The sequence below is a fragment of the Capra hircus genome, chromosome 23 (genome assembly GCF_001704415.2).
Source record: "Capra hircus breed San Clemente chromosome 23, ASM170441v1, whole genome shotgun sequence".
Lineage (NCBI taxonomy): Eukaryota > Metazoa > Chordata > Mammalia > Artiodactyla > Bovidae > Capra > Capra hircus.
In genome coordinates, this window is record NC_030830.1 from 12,284,683 (window position 1) to 12,298,360 (window position 13,678).

Consider the following 13,678-nt stretch of genomic DNA (forward strand, 5'->3'; position numbering starts at 1 on the left):
GAGATCATTTGTATATATCCGTCAGCATAATGCCTTATTTTTGGTGGGTGTCAATAGTAAACGGTCATTGTGATTCTGTTGATGTTATTCAATCATGGTTAGTCATTTTGCTATGCTCAATGACTCTTTTTTTTTTTTTGCTCTTTTTTGCAGCCTGGATAATATAACCAGAGGAGACATTGACCAACATTGACTCCATCTGATCTGGGATGCTGACACGGTGCCGATGCTTTCTAGTCTCCCACCAGGGAGGGGGGGGTGGTGGTGGTGGTGGTGAAGGTCTATGATTATTTTGAATAACCAAGCCTAAAAGTAGTCCTGTTCAGAGTAGCCTGAACTTCCCTTCACTGGAATTCCAAATGGGTTCCTTAACAAAGGTGGGATATCGTCTCCATTCGCATATTAAAGTGCTTTCCAGAGCTGAGACACCACACAAAACAAGTTCAGCAAGGGAATGAGGAAGTAGGCGGCATACTGCAGGGGTCGGTCAAAGACATTATGCTGCCCACCCTCTAGAGTCGGTCTCCAACAAGGCTCCTTCTGCCTGGTGCTGCTGGAGCCAATAGGAGACCGAGGTGGTTTAGAAGCAATCATTCTTCAATGAAAGAAAGGAGCGGTATGAGCTCATGATCGAGAGCAGGAGTGAGCTGATGCAATAACAGTAATAAAGTGCACAATAAATGCAATACGCTTGAATCAGCCTGAAACCCCAACCCCCCACCCCGAGTTCGTGGAAAAGTTGTCCCTCACAAAACCGGTCGCTGATGCCAAAAAGGTCAGGGCCCACTGATCTAGAGTGCCCACCGGTCAAGGGCCGAGCTGCGGAGCCGCAGTCTCTGCACACGGCCCTCCGCCCTCACCTGGGACTTTGGTTTCCGGGCAGCGAGTCTGTGCAGGGCCCGCTGAGGGGAGGTGTGCGGAGCAGCCATTTTACACCAGGAACGCCCGCCGCCGGGCCTCTGCACTCGGCTCCCTGTCAGCAAGTGAAACCGGAAGAACAAAGGAAAAGAGAAAAGCAGGTTAGACTTTATTATCCAGATTCTGTTTTTATTCCCTGAGGGGATTGTTCAAGGGCTTTGCCTGTGACGATCAGGCCGGCTGTAAAGGGACGCTTCTCCTTTAATGGACATCCAGGATAAGGCGGGGCGAGGCGGGGGCACAGTGGTAAAGAAACCGATGCAGGAGATGCAGGAGATGCAGGAGAGGAGGGTTTGATCCCTGTCTGGAAGATCCCCAGGAGGAGGACATGGCAACCCACTCCAGTATTCTTGCCTGGAGAATCCGGTGGACAGAGAACCCTGACGGGCTAGGGTCCATGGGGTTCCAGTGAGTCAGACACCACTGCGCCGCAAAACAACAGGAGAGTTTATGGCAAGAATGGAAGTCCCCCGAGAGCAAAAGGGACTGGAGAACACCATTGCTTGTGTTCAGTTCAGTTCAGTTCAGTCGCTCAGTCGTGTCTGACTCTTTGCAACCCCATGAACTGCAGCACGCCAGGCCTCCCTGTCCATCACCAACTCCCGGAGTCTACCCAAAACCATGTCGGTGTTGGACATAGAGTTTAATATTTCCTGGATGCTCTCCTAAATGCTTTGCGTGTGTTAGTTGATTTAATTTCTCATAATTCCAGTTACAATCCCCATTTTACAAATAAGAAACATGAGGCACAGACAGGGTAAGTCCAAGGGGACAGATTCTTTTTTCCTGTCAACCTAAATGACAGCTCTGCAGCTACTAAGATCATCAAGATGGGTGTTCTCCTCGAGACTGGGGCTGAAATGAGCAATGGCTTAAAATATTGTTGTGAGATTACAAATTATAGCCACTTCTAGTTGGAAGCTTGGAGAAAGCTGGTGGAACATTCCCAAGCCAGGAGGATTTGGGGGGTGTGGGGGAGGGGCGGAGGTGGGGAGGAGAGGGGGAGGGTCTGAAGTAGAGAACACCTGTCCTGTCCTCTGGTGACTCCTTAAGGGTGTTGACAAGGGGCGGTTCCCATGTGCTTGTTGCCTGCTGCTGCTGCTGCTAAGTCGCTTCAGTCATGTCCGACTCTGTGCGACCCCATAGACGGCAGCCCACCAGGCTCCCCCCGTCCCTGGGATTCTCCAGGCAAGAACACTGGAGTGGGTTGCCATTTCCTTCTCCAATACTTGAAAGTGAAAAGTGAAAGTGAAGTCGCTCAGTCGTGTCCTACTCTTGGCGACCCCATGGACTGCAGCCTTCCAGGCTCCTCTGTCCATGGGATTTTCCAGGCAAGAGTACTGGAGTGGGGTGCCATCGCCTTCTCCGTGCCTGTTGCCTAGTAGCTCTTTTTTCCACTGAAGACTACAAACTGTGTTGTGCCCTTCTGTTTTAGTTGGGTACTTGTGGGTAGGGCAACAGAGACCCATTCAGAATACAAGGAAAGGGGACAATGCTGTTGGGAGGATGCCCACAGATTGGAACTGGACCATGAACTGCAAAACTCTAGAAATCCATGAGGCTGCAGCGATCAGCTCCTCTTCCTTTCAAAGGCAGTATCATCTCTTTCTGTCCACGTCTCTTGTCTTTTCTCCGCATCTCTCTGCCAGATCTCTCTCTATCTCTTTCCTATTATTGGCTGCCTTTGCCTCATGAAGGTTTCCAGTCCCCTTAAACACTACCCACCATGGCCTCTCCTACCCCAACTCGATGCCAAATAGTCCCCCTTCCCACCAATTGAACATATTTTTACAGTGTCTTTGTTTGTATTTCCAAGAGGGAAAATCTGATTGGGTTTGAATTTTTTTCTGAACAGAGGTATAGGCGCTGTCCAACCTGAGAGTTTTCTGCTCTGCGGTAGGACACCTACACCTGTCCCAGTTAGCTGTGAGACAGTGGGGGTCACATGGTACAGAACATGGGCCTGAGGGCCGCTGCTCCTGCGTGTATGGGAGGTGTGTGCTAAGTCGATTCAGTTGGGTCTGCTTCTTTGCGACCCCATGGGCTGTAGCCTGCCAGGCTCCTCTGTCCATGGGATTTTCCAGGCAAGAATACTGGAGTGGGTAGCCATTCCCTTCTCTAGGGGATCGTCCCAACCCAGGGATGGAACCCATGTCTCTTATGTCTCCTTCATTGGCAAGAGGGTGCCTTTCCACTCAAGGCCACCTGAACAAGGCAACTGATATTATTCAAAGAGACTCCATCCAAGGCCAGTGTTACCAGCCAGCCTGGTGCCCCTCTAGACCCACATCTGGATCTGGCAGTAAGACCATGCTCTCAGAGGAGGCTCACCAGGACTGGAAGGAGGCTCTGATTCAGCAGAAAGCTGCCCAGCAACTTCCTCTGGAATTTTAGCATACATTTCCAATATTTTCTTGTTTGGCCTGCTCTTCACCTCCTGCTGGCCCTCCACCTGGAATCATCCTCAACATACACACACACTTGCACTCACATTGGTGTGCTCATCAGTCATGTTTGACTCTTTTCGACGCTATTGCCTGCAGCCCGGTAGGCTCCTCTGTCCATGGGATTTCCCAGTCAAGAATATTTAGAGTGGGTTGCCATTTCCTACTCCAGGGGATCTTCCTGACCCTGGGATCGAACCTGCCTCTCTTGCATCTTCTGCACTGGCAGGTAGGTCCTTTGCCACTGTGCCACCAGGGAAGCCCCTCACTTCGGGGTAAGCCTCTCCTATTGTCTATCGGATCTGCTCACTCTCTTCTTCTTAGGGGACTTTGGTGCATGCCCTAGGTTTTCCCCCGCATCTGACCTCAACCCAAACTGTTGTTAGCTTAGCTTCTCTCTCGTCAGGGCTTCCCAGGTAGCTCAGATGACAAGGAATCTGCCTGCAATAAAGGGAGACCTGGGTTTGACCCCTGGGTCAGGAAGATCCCTTGGAGAGGGGAATGGCAACCGGCTCCAGTATTCTTGGCCTGGAGAATTCCATGGACAGAAGAGCCTGGCAGGCTACAGTCCATGGGGTTGCAAACAGTCGGACACAACTGAGCAACACACACTTTCACTTTTCACTCTCTTGTCAGGGCCAGTGCCTCAGAGGAATTTCCATTTTTGAACCACATAGTCTATGACGGATGGACAGATGCGTTTTGCTGTAAGGGCACATTGGGTCATGAATGATGCGGAGCCGATGTCTATCAACTGTCTAGAGTCAGTTTGCTCAACAGCATATGCTAGTATGAGTTCAGTCACTAGGAGTGACTAGTTGCTGCTTGTCACTCACACACATCCAATCCTCAGGGTTTGTTTTGGTTTGTGGCAAAAATAAAGAAGTGAAGCGAAGTTGCTCAGTCGTGTTCAACTCTTTGTGACCCCATGGACTGTAGCCTACCAGGCTCCTCCATCCATGGAATTTTCCAGGCCAAGAGTACTGGAGTGGGTTGCCATTTCCTGCACAAATGAAACAAAAATATCTCCCACCAAGCTAACCTTAACGTGCCTTCAATGAGTGCTTCTTATCATTCCCATCTGACTCTAAATTGTTGTGTGTGTATTGTGTGTATATGTGTGTGTGTGTGTGTGTGTGTGTGTGTAGCCTCTTCCTAGCTTTGATCATCTAGATGTCCTGATAGTCATTTATTCCATGGCAACTCCTTCATCTACCCATCTGGCCCAGCAGGATGTAGTCTATTTTATTCTTCTTCTTTTTTTTTTTTAATTGCCTTCAATACTGTACAGTCACATCTGATTTTTTTCCCCAAGGCAACTGTCAGGGGCATCCTAAGTGTTCCCTGAACATACGACCTTGATTGGGACCTTCCTGCGGTCCAGTGGTTAAGACTCCATGCTTTCAGTGTAGAGAGTATGGGTTCAATTCCTGGTCTGGGAACTAAGATCTCGCATGATGTGGGCCATGGTCCAAAAAAAAAAAAAAAAAAAAAGGGACCCTGATTTACACTGGGTAGCAGACAAATTTGAATCTCTATGGGATCTTTTTCCCCAGAAACCAAATATCTCGTATAGCTTTTTATATGGGCATGTAAGGACTCTGGTGTGATTTCTAAAGTGCTAGGATGACCCATTGCTCATCAAAAGACCCTTTTGCATATTTTCTGACTCAGTGATTATCTCACAGGGAGATTTAAAAACTATGGATGCCAGACCCCCACTAATACCAGGTAAGTCAGAACCTCTGGCGTTGGAGTCCAGGCATAAGCGCTTTTCTTCCTTTTAATTCCTAGTGGTTCTCATGTGCAATCTTAGTTTAGGATACCTTCCTTAGTTCAATAGTTTATAACCTTGGCTGTACCTTGGAGTCACTAGGGAACTTAAAACAATACTGATGCCTGGGTTTCATCCTTGGAGATTTTGATTTAATTATTTAGGGTTTTAGCCTAAGTGTTTAAAAACTCCCCAGGTGGCTATAATATGCAACCAATACTGAAAATCATTACTTTAATGGATGCTTAAAATTTCAATATTAGGCTATTTACTTATCACTTAAGTTTCTGATTGACACCAGAAAAAGACTTGTCATTGGGTGAAAGATGATGCTTTTCTTAATTACTTATATCTTAGTGTGAATGTGGTCCAGATTGAATACAAGGTAGTTTAGTCGCTAAGTGGTGTCTGACTCTTGTGATCCCATGGACTGTCGCCCACAAGGCTCCTCTGTACCTGGGATTTTCCAGGCAAGAGTGAGTTGCCATTTCCTTCTCCAGGGGATCTTCCTGACTCAGGAATTGAACCCAGGTCTCCTGCACTGCAGGCAGATTCTTTACTGACTGAGCTATGACAGCTCTTGAATACAAGTCTCCTGGCTAAATCTGAGTTTCAGATAAGCCGATAATTTTTAGAATAAGTATATTCCATGTAATATATGGGTATATTCATGCTAAAAAAATTATTCATGGCTTATCTGAAATTCAAATTTACCAGGGCATCCAATATTTTTATTTGCTAAATGTGGTCAGTCCTATCCAGAAAGCTTTCCAAGGGCAGGATGTAAGAGTGGGGCATGGAAAAAGCCCAGCGAGAAACATGGAGACCCTGAGGGGAGAGCACGAGGAATAGTGCAGAAAGACCGCAAAGCTAAGAAGGACTATGCAAAGCCCCAAATCACTTGCCTTGTCCAGCTCGCTCGAGTACCATTCTGCCACATCTTTGTAAAAATCAACATAATCTTCCTTACCTCACCAGCTTAGGTGGCAGAGTGTACATTATGCCTCAAGACTGGTCTGCGACCATGCACAGCAGCAGACGTCTTGCGTCTAGAATCTCTCTCCTGCTCATGTAAGACCAAGATACTGGGCTGGCCGAAAGGTTCTTTTGGGTTTTTCATTCTATGGAAAAACCCAAACAAACTTTACGGCCAATGCAATAGACATGTAATCCATCGCTAATATATTCACTGATGTTCTAAATTTTTTAATTTAGAATTCACTATATTTAGAATTACACATTTATGATAATTCTAAATATAGAATTTAATTAAGAATGTAATTAAATCTCAGTATAAAATTTAATTATACTCAAAGCTTTCCAAATGTCTGGCTTTGACTTATGATAATTGTAACCTGCTTTCAGAAAGTTAAAAAGAAAAAAAATGCCTTCAGAATTAGAGAAAGAAGGTAGATGTGTAAGTAAATATGATAAAGGCTTCCTAAATTAAATTCCCAGTAAACCTATTATAAGGTCATGTATTCTATGTACTCTAATCCCAGCCTCCACATAAATTCACTCGTTATTTTTTTTCAAGGACAGTTTTTATTTTGCTTTTCTTTTGAACTCTTCCCTTTACATTTGTAGGTACGTAGGGGGTTTTCCTCTCACTGGCTTCCAAGTGAAGCCAAACAGAGTATCCTTACATATGGTAACATGAAATGTTGGTGCACCTCGGAGAACTGGGTCTACATCCAGAAACCCTTCCTTAGATTCCTGAGATTCAACATATTTTACCCTACTATGTTACCAGGATTTAGACAGAGAAACTTATTGGTCTATAAATATTTTTTCATTTCCTCGGTTACATCTGACCGAGCATGAAGTCAATATCCCAGAAGACAATGGAAGACATTCCTTTGTCTCAAGCAAATTCCACAGGATACCTGAGTATATAATGAGTTCTTAGTACATCAGCAGTCCATAACCTTATTGGCACCAGGGACCAGATTCATGGAAGACAATTTTTCCACAAACAGGGTGGTGAGGGAGATGGTTTTGGGATGATTCAAATGCATTACACTTACTGTGCACTTTATTTCTATTTTTATTGCATCAGCTCCACCTCAGATCATCAGACATTAGATCCTGGAGGTTGGGGAGCCCTTAGTACATCCTTCCACTCCCTCGAATCCCCTCTTCTTCCTACCCCCAATGACCCCTTCCCACCGTTTATGTTCCTTGCTTTCTCTTACCGTCATCTCATCGTCTTATCTGGCAGCTTCATGGAATGACACTTTTCAGGTATCTTTGAGGTCAGTTAACCCTCCTTGATTGGCCGCCTGAGACGCAAATGGCCTTGTGACCTTTCCATAACCTTGTCTTAAAAGAGAAATGGTTATTGCCTTTTCAGAGATTATCCAAATAGGGATGTCAGGAAAACGCCCTTTGCTTTCCTGCAAAACTAAAAAGTTTGGTGGTAGGGCAACGCAAATTATGTTTCCCTGGTGGCTCAGTTGATAGAGAATCCACCTGAAGTGTGGGAGACCTAGGTTCAAACCCTGAGTTGGGAAGATCCCCTGGAGGAGGGCATGCCAACCCGCTTCAGTATTCTTGCCTGGAGAATCCCCAGGGACAGAGGAGCCTTGCGGGCTGCACTCCATGGGGTCGCAAAGAGTTGGATACAACTGAGTGACTAAGCACAGCACACAGCAATGCAAATTAAGTGTTTAAAACAAGGGACATTCTTCTTTTCTTTTGCAGTGGGCATACCAAACCTCCCACTAACATGGCCCCTTCCTAAGGGTATTGCTGAGTAGACAGGAGTTGTTGGTTTGCAATGGGAACACCAGGTATTATAACATTGCTGTCCAGCTTACCGATACCTCCCAAGTCAACTTCTTATAGGATCTCTTCCCATCTTTCCCTCTTCATCAGATTTAACTCAGAGGTGCTGAGCTAGAAGCTAAGCTAACCAACCAGGAAGGGTGCCTCTGGTCAAGTAAGGAGCTACCAATCATTCTAAGACCTGTTGGGCGAGCTTATCAGGTTCCCAATTTCTCCAGAAATGCCTGGCGGTTTCAAGGATCGAGATAAGCACAGCTGTAATCTACCATGATCCAGAGCTTATTCACAGATCACAGCTGTGTAATTTCAGGTAACATGCTTCCCTTGTTTGGATTTGTTTAACATTGTTAAATATATAGTCAGACCATCTGCACAGTATTTTTTTTAAATTGGAAATTACAACCATAACTTCCTTTTTATATATCAATAAACTAAACAGCAAAATTTCAAAGGGATCCTTCTGCACCAAGCACGGAAGCAGAATGCCTGTCCCACGCCACACCACTGCCTAATTGCACACTAATTGGACAAACGTGATTAAATATTTCAAGATCTTTACTAATTGCCTCTATTTTAGCTTTAAAATTTGCTTGCCACCAACAAATTTAATGACACTGGTGTCTAGTCATCAGCAAAAAGCCCAAGAGTTGCTCTTTAAAATGTACCTAGTCAGAGTATTTACTGATTGTGCATTGTCTCCAATGTAGCTTAATTAGAAATCCAATCAGTTCGCTAAGTCTAATTATACTTGATTTGTAGATTCAGACTATGATACATAATGAAGCCAAGCAGCTAACAGTAAACGTGCCTGAAATGTAACAATAAGAGAAATATATATATATTTTTAATGTATGTCTTGTCACTTTAGAAAATCAAGTAATACACACGATCTCTCATGATGGGGATTGGGGAGGTTTGAGCTTCTCAGTGTTTCCTTGAACCGGATTCCAGTTCTATTGGTGAAAACCTGCTTTGAAAGATGATGATCAGAAAATATTTCTATGTCTCCATACTAAAGATTAAAAAGAAAATAGAGACAATTGCTTCCATCCGTTGACTCTGTGAGGAACTTTTGGGGAATTATTTCACAGAAGTTGTTCCTTGATGAAACTGATATGGTTAAAATGGACACATTCACGTAATTCTTAATTTTTTTTAAATTTGCCTTCCAGAAACTTGTTTCAACTATCTCAGAAAATGCCTCATCCAGTCCCTAAAAACTAGTGTTGATATAAGCATATATTCAAATATGTGAGGGTATAATTTTGTATGTACACACAATTTTACTAGGAGGAATACTTCTAAATGTATTATTGCATATCTGCAATAATTTGCAACCAACTGTTGGTCTGTGGAAACAGGTTATGTGAAGTAGAGAAAAGAAGCTTAAAAACATTAATGTAGTTTAAGATGCCAGTTACCACTGCCTCAATCCTCCAAGCAACGTGAGGCAGTGGTAGTTGGAGGGTTTTGAATACTTAGCGGTCTACCTTCCAGAATCCACTCATTTCTGTTGGCACATAGGATGCAGACATGGTGCATCCTAGGCACATCCTAGCACCACAGGCGTGGTGCTGAGATCTAGCCATCTCACCTCAAAGCCATCTCACCTCACAACCGTCACCTGCAAAAGATGGCAGTGCTTTGGAACGGTAAGGACAGCAGTGATGATGCTGGTTCAAACACGCCTCAGGAGTCACGGGCATTTCACTTTCTCTTTGAACACAGTGGGAGAAATCAATAAGGTGAACCAGAATGAAGGGAAATGGATAGGAAAGAAATGTGATTTTTCAGCTTTGGGGATAATATTATAAACATAATGAAGGATGATTCAAAACATCCTGAAACTCTAAATTAATTACCACGGACTGTTCAATAATAGACGATTACTTTAGCACAGTTATTTTTCCGTTAATGTAAAGCTTATCTTTTATAACATGGATGCATGCTAAGTCACTTCAGTCATATCCGACTCTCAGCGACCCCATGGACTATGGCCCGCCAGGCTCCTCTGTCCGTGGGGATTCTCCAGGCAAGAATACTGGAGTGGGTTGCCATGCCCTCCTCCAAGGATCTTCCCTACTCAGGGATCGAACCCATGACTCAGGGATCAAACCCATGGCTCTTACGTAACCCACATTGGGAGCTGGGTCCTTTACCATTAGTGCCACCTAGGAATCCCATATCTTTTTATAAGAATGTAGCCTAAAAGAAACATTGACATATGCTTGGATGAAAGGCTCCACAGAACTGCAGTGTGTAAGCGGTTTTAATTTTTGCATTAAAAATTGATCATTTATATTTATTCTGGTATTACTTTTAAAAAGCTATGCAATAAAATTGCTCCATGTAAGTGTGTGTACATGAGTGTTTGTGAACGTGTATGATTTTAAAGACTGACAAGTACATAACTCTTCTTTCTCCCTGTTTCAAAAGCATCTTGTAGCATATACTGAACCTCGAGGGTTTTCCTGTGCTTGCAGCTCTTTGCCTTTGGACGCAATTCCTAATCAACATGGCCTCTAGCCAAGACCCTTAGTTTTACTGTTTTGTTATAGCTCTTATCTTCCCTGTACTCTGGTGTCAGCCTTTATTGATAATTTCTCAAACTTTAAGCATAATGCCAATTAAGGAGTTGTTTTTCTCCAATCAGAATTCATCACACTGACCTTTGGGTTAATAGAGACAATCCTCATTGGATGGGACACCAAAAGCTCTTCTTTACCTTCCTTTCCTAGGAAGATTGCTCTTCTAATATTGCCACTGAGATATTCAAACACAGTGAGGTGTGGAAGCTGGGAGGAGACAGAGATGCTCTTCTTGCTGAAGTCTGAGGCAGGTTATTTCCCTATCTTCTTTAAATGATTGCGGTGGGAGAAAGTGGAGCTGTAAACACATGACCTGAACCTGACTCCAGAATGGCTAATTGAAAGCATAAGTTGACAGCCATCTCACTTGTTTAAAATAACATGGTTTCTGTTATGTATTTGACATTGACTGAGACAGAATAATGTTTTTTACATGTGGCAAAAATAAATAAATAAATAAATACAGGGCAGTAGAGATATTCACAAATGTCTAGAAAATCAGGAAGGAAAAGAATCACCCAGTGCGGTCCAGTTACTTTTTAAATGCTGGTGAATTTTTTAAAGAATTTTGTTCCTTTTTTTCCTCTCAGCTTAGCTTTATCTTTTCCTCTTATTAATAAGGCCTGGCCCCTCGTTAACATGCAGGCAGAGCCTAATGAGCCTTGCAGACTCCTGTAATTTCTTCACTGTTGAAAATGCCTGACACTAATCTATGCCATTTATACTAATAAGAGGTGGATCAGCTGATATTTGGTGCAATGAAAATATGCTAAATATACTTTATTGAATTGCACGTAGTTAGTTCTTCCCAGTTCGCTGTATTACAGCAACAGATGCACCATCATTACCTCTGCGCTCTGTGTGGAGCCCAGCCTTTGGTTTGAATAAATGAGAAAAGTAAGACATTTCATATGTTCACTTTCTTTTTTAAAAATGCTGATAATACTGACTTTCAAACTCCTCCCTCGAGAAAAATCATCTTTTCTGCGATTTTCAAAGCCTAGATACAGTGCTTCCCATTGAAATGGCAATGAAATGAAGATCTGTCCTAAAATATAACATTTTATATTAAGTGGACTGTGTGTGTGTGTGTGTTAAGTCACTTCAGTTGTGTCCGACTCTTTGCAACCCTACAGACTATAGCCCGCCAGGCTCCTCCGTCCATGGGATTTTCCAGGTAAGAATATTAGAGTGGGTTGCCATTTCCTTCTCCAAAGTGGGCTTTAAGGAAGGCTAAATTTGAATGGACTTTGTGTAGAGCTTATTAATCACATCCATAAGCTCATGGTGATTAACAATTTTCTCATGAATACTGAAGAAATTTTTACCGATTTTAATATATGTTGAACATTGTGTTATTATTCCATTAGGCAAAAGCAAACTTTTTCCATTTTTGCATTACCAGTCTAATTTTTTTTTTTTGATGACTCTGTTAATATCTATGTTTCTTTTCCTACTTGCCAAGAGACACAGGGCCGAGGAGACTGACTGCAGGTGTTAGTAAACGTTTCCAACACTTGTGTCAATACCTGTTTTTGGCTCAGGCTTCACAAACCTGAGAGTGCTTTTAAAAACCTTGTTTAAAATCTACATATTTATTCAAAACAGTCAGCTATGACTACATCCTCTGAGATGTGCTGTAAATAAGGTGGAGACTTTAGGGACCTGAGCTAAACATTTATACCTGTGGACCCCCCACCCCACCTCAGTGCATGATCACCTAAAGTCCTCCAGTGAGTGATTTCAGCAGGAGAAGCTCAGTCTTTAGAGAAAGGTTGATTACAGTATTGAAGTTTCTCAGTAGCTTTGACCAGAGGTTTACAAACAGAACAGCAAAGTGGTTAGGAAAGCAGAGATGAAGTGAAAATGTTTAATCATTCGGAACCTCAGTTCCCTCAGCCTACCCGGTTATTTTTCTCCTAGCAGGACACACATTTGACAATACGTCCAAACCACTCAGTGATGCAAAGAGAGGAAAGCAGTATGTAGTGCTGCCTAAACACATTTCACATGCATGTGACTCCCTCCCATCAGTTACCAAGCACTCTTGACTGTCTCCTGACCGATATTTCCTTGGAACACATTTTGTGTTTGTTTGGAAGGTATATCTCACACTTATCTAGGAACATATTTTTCAGATTTCGAAATGTCTGTCAATTTATCCCCTAAGAGAATTATGAGTCTGTTCTACTGCTCTTCCTTTCCCTGGACAACTGCTCTATCTGTGCCTTCTAGAATCTCTCGCCTCTTAACCTCTGCCAGCACAGGTGCAGTAACTCCCCAAAGATTAACAGTCTGGTTGTAGGTGTGATTGAAATTAGCTTGGCTTGCCTTCAGAATCCAGTGCCCTAGCTTACTAAATCATCCCCTATAATCTTGTGCACTTAGGCAAAGCAAACAAAATAATCTGCCAGGAAATACTAATGGGGCAGTGTCAACACCGACATCGTGTGTATTAACTGTCCCATTCTTATTACCCTGCTCCTTAAATCCAATCAAACTTCACTTCCGACTCTGCAGGGGTTGGATGTTAATTAGAAAGGATGCGTGTTTGTATGTACCTGGCTGTACACACGCATGACCCTTCACATACCCATATACCCTCATGCATGCCTGCATGTGCCCATGCAGACACAGGTCCCATGACTAATTAATTTAAATTGCAAGTGCAAGCCGTGTTTCCGGTTTGCTGTTCCAACTGAGGAAAGCACACATTCCGCGTGCATGTCTTCTGCCCTGGTGTCGACATTTTCCAACAGATGTTAGCTAATGTGGTTGTAGGAGGTTCACAGTGGAGGCTGCAAGCCCAATAAATCTTCCTCTTAAATGCAGGCACTCCACCATCGCAGCATCTTATACCTACAATATGTTTTAATTACTCGGCTATTGAAATGAACTAAATTAGATTTGCACAGAAGAGCACCACGGATTTCTCCATCCATGTTTAAAGCCACCACAAACAGCATAAAACCGGCAAGCACGCTTTTACTGGAACTTGCCGGAGCCACTGAAGTCTGATACCTTGAAAATTATTAAGTGACAAAGATGACTAGCACTCTGGTTCTACTTTGCTTCCCCATTAGCCATTTAGGTGACAGCTGCTGTATTACACATGAAGATGAACCATTCCTTGCGGGGTGATAGTGGCTCCGCTGTGACACTGCTGG